Source organism: Ovis canadensis, chromosome 17 (assembly GCF_042477335.2).
Source record: "Ovis canadensis isolate MfBH-ARS-UI-01 breed Bighorn chromosome 17, ARS-UI_OviCan_v2, whole genome shotgun sequence".
NCBI classification, from domain to species: domain Eukaryota; kingdom Metazoa; phylum Chordata; class Mammalia; order Artiodactyla; family Bovidae; genus Ovis; species Ovis canadensis.
This window is the reverse complement of record NC_091261.1, coordinates 13,251,099-13,254,437: the sequence shown is the minus strand read 5'-3', so window position 1 is coordinate 13,254,437 and position 3,339 is coordinate 13,251,099. Positions and strand designations below refer to the sequence as shown.

Sequence of the window (3,339 nt, the reverse complement as noted above, 5' to 3'; positions counted from 1 at the left end):
GGCTCCTTCAGGTGTCTGCACGTCTCACTCCCTTGCTTCATCTAGGGCTCTGCTCAGATAACACCTTTTTGGAGAGGCCTCTTTTGACCACCCTACCTAAAGGGCAGCCACCCTCACATGCTTTTTTTTTTAACCTGAGTTGGTTTTCATTCATTTTCTTTTATCACTACTGGACAGTATAGATGGGAAAGTTGTTTATTTTTTGTCTCTTCCACACTATGTTTCTGAAGCTGAGGCACACTGCCTACTACAATGCCAGGCGTAGAGTAAGTACTATTAAGTATAAATAGAAAGTTCCTGTGTTATCTCTCCAGTACCAGAGTTCCCTAACCAAGCACTTCTGGGGGACTCTTCAGCCTGGCACTGCGAAAATGAACACCAGGCTAGGTTCTTTATCTCATGTGCGTGCTAAGTTTCTTTAGTCATATCTGACTCTTTGCAACCCTATGGACCCTATGCCAAGCTCCTCTGTCCATGGGATTCTTCAAGCAAGAATATTGGAATGGGTTGCTGTGCTCTCCTCCAGGGAATCTTCCCTACCCAGGGATCAAACCAGCGTCTCTTATATATTCTGCCTTGGCAGGTAGGTTCTTTATTAGTAGCACCACCTGGGAAGCCCTCTTTATCTCATGAACAAGCCTTGTTATCAGCCATGGAGAAGCAGGTTTTGCTTAGACAGAAAGGCATGGAGGTGAATAGGCAGTGAATTATACAAGGCATATCATTTTTTTATTGAGGTGTAGATGATGTCCAATATTATGTGTTTCAGATACACAACATATTGTTTCACAATTTTTAAAGATTATAGCCATTTACATTTATTATAAAATATTGGCTATATTCCTATGTTGTACAATATATAGGAGTATAATTTTTCAATTAATTAACTTATCTTAATTGGAGGTTAATTACTTTACAATATTGTATTGGTTTTGCCATAAAATCATATGACAATAAGGATATCTTTACAGGAGTAAAAATGGGGAAAAAATTGAGAATTTTCCAATTTCTTAAGCCAAAACCACTCTGTATTGCATTTTCCCCACAGATTACTATAGTCTATTTTCTTTAGCTCTGATGAGATAAATGTTTCCTTCATTAATATAATTTTCCACAAATTATAAGTATCTAAATACAGAATCCACATATATGTTATGCCATCACACCTGGCAGGACTATAATAGTTCCTATTTGTATGATATATAATGTATGTAAAAAGAGTAGAAATTCTATAACTGTAATTATGTTTCACTTTTAAACTATATGCACACATTAAAATTTATATAGGAGGGTATAATACATAGCCAGCCATCTAGATATTTGCCCTTGTAAAAGCATAACTTTAAAATACAAATGAAGCAAAATAAAGCAACCCTCTGCTTTCTTCTGAAAGGGGTATTTGTCCTTACTGGGGCTACATCCCGGAAAGGAGGACATCCCTTCCTTCACCAGTTTATTTCAGATGTATTAAATTCTGAGTTCCGTGCATTTATTCATTTGTTTGAGAATAATAAACATTCACTGTATATCTTCCATTCGCCAGTCCTGCATGCTATGTTCCTGAGATGGAAAGGCAAATAATGTCCAGTCTGGTACATTCAGGTCGCTTGCAGGTGGAGAACAAATAGATACATGTGCAGCTAAGAAGTTAAACCATATAAAATTGCCATTTTTGTAGATCAAAATGATTAATGTCTCAATTTCAGTCGGTTTAATCTGATACAAAACAATGGAAAAAACTCCATGAGGTAAGTTCAAAGTACTTTTGAACACAGAGATTGAAATAGTGTTTCTGCATTACTTTCTGTCATATTTTTTATAAAGTATTCCTTAAAATATCAGATTTAGTTTATGTCTAAAAATGAAAGTTACCTCTTAAAAAATACATCTTTTAGCACAAACACTTGTATGAATATGTATCTTTATTAGTCTCCTAATAACAAGAACATAATGGTACTTTGACAGGAAATATTTTGTTAAAATAGTATTTAGTGCATAATTGGAAAGTAGCACAATTAATTTCTATATTTTGAAATGTCTAAATTACCAAAATATAAGAGATCCTGGCACTTATACTACTCTTTTGGCACCTCTGGCTCAGGTTTTTTGTTTTTTTGCCTTGGGTTTTGACAGCAGTGACTGATCTGTAAAGGATTTACTGGAAAAGGTTGGCAAGGCTACTTAGCTTTGTGTATCTTATTTTCTCTCCTTGTCTCCTGAATTTCAAGCAAAATTGCAAAAGCTTGTTTTTAACCAATCTGGTTACTGTGAAAGGTGAATAGATTAGTATCACGATCTATCTGAAAGTGACTAATGGGCTTTTTACTTTCAGAACTCATCAATACTCTGACTGCAGATGGTTTTCCTGAAAGTTACAGCTGTAGAAAGAAGATGAGAATTTCCTTAAATACACAGAAATGATTCTGAGCTACACTTATGAAAGTGAGGATGGAAAAAAAGAGTTTTGATCATTCCTGATTCCATCACAGTGTGTTTCTCTTTAATCTCTCTATTTATGAAAGGAATCTACTTTGTTTTTTAAATTAAACTACCCCCAGATTAATAGCCATTTAACTGAATATGTTTCAGCATTTTTGGAATTAAATTTCATAATGTTCCAATAATAAAATAATCATTTTATTTTTTTGTCCTTATGCATGATTTTCATGGTCTTTTACTTATGTGCTTTTAATCAAGTTTCCCCTAAGTCATTGTGTGTGTGTGTGCTGTGTATATATGTATGCTTGAGGAGTGTGTGTGAGAGAGAGAGGTGAAAGTGTGGTCCCTTAAGTGTGGCCAGTGCTTCATTTCCTTTGGTTTTGAACCCAGGTCTCCTGGATTGCAAGCAGTCTCCTGCACTGCAGGTGGATGCTACCAACTAAGCCACCAGGGAAGCCCTTTTAACTATATTATCAATTAAATAATTCATTTTTCAAGATTAATCAATTTTACTTACAATGTACTTAGCTAAATTTTGCTGGATATATCATTTTTTGTTGACTGTGTATTAAGGTATAAATGGTATTTTTGAAAAGTAAAACCATTATTCAGGTGAATAATCAAGTGATGTGTTAATATCAACAACATGAATTCATCTCAACCTCATACAGCTTAAATTCATTTAATTTGGCACACTTCTCTGATTTCACTGTGGTTCTTCTATTAAATATAGCAAACATGATCTATCAGTTGGTATTTATTTAATAGTCATGTATTGAGGTCTGGGAAAAGAGTATCTGTAAGGTATTTAGACTTTCCATAGCCAGGAATTTATGAAAATTATGGTTTAATTTAATTATTAAGACTGATTTACTTCTTCATGATTCTTCTACTTTTAAT

General features: G+C 34.3%; 1 long non-coding RNA gene across 1 annotated transcript; it reads left to right on the top strand.

Annotated features, from left to right (window-relative positions):
* Positions 1-2,654, top strand: LOC138422272 (uncharacterized). The gene is made up of 2 exons (XR_011249825.1): positions 1-583; positions 2,333-2,654. It is a non-coding gene; the product is annotated as an uncharacterized lncRNA (long non-coding RNA).
* Positions 2,655-3,339: the final 685 nt, after the last annotated feature.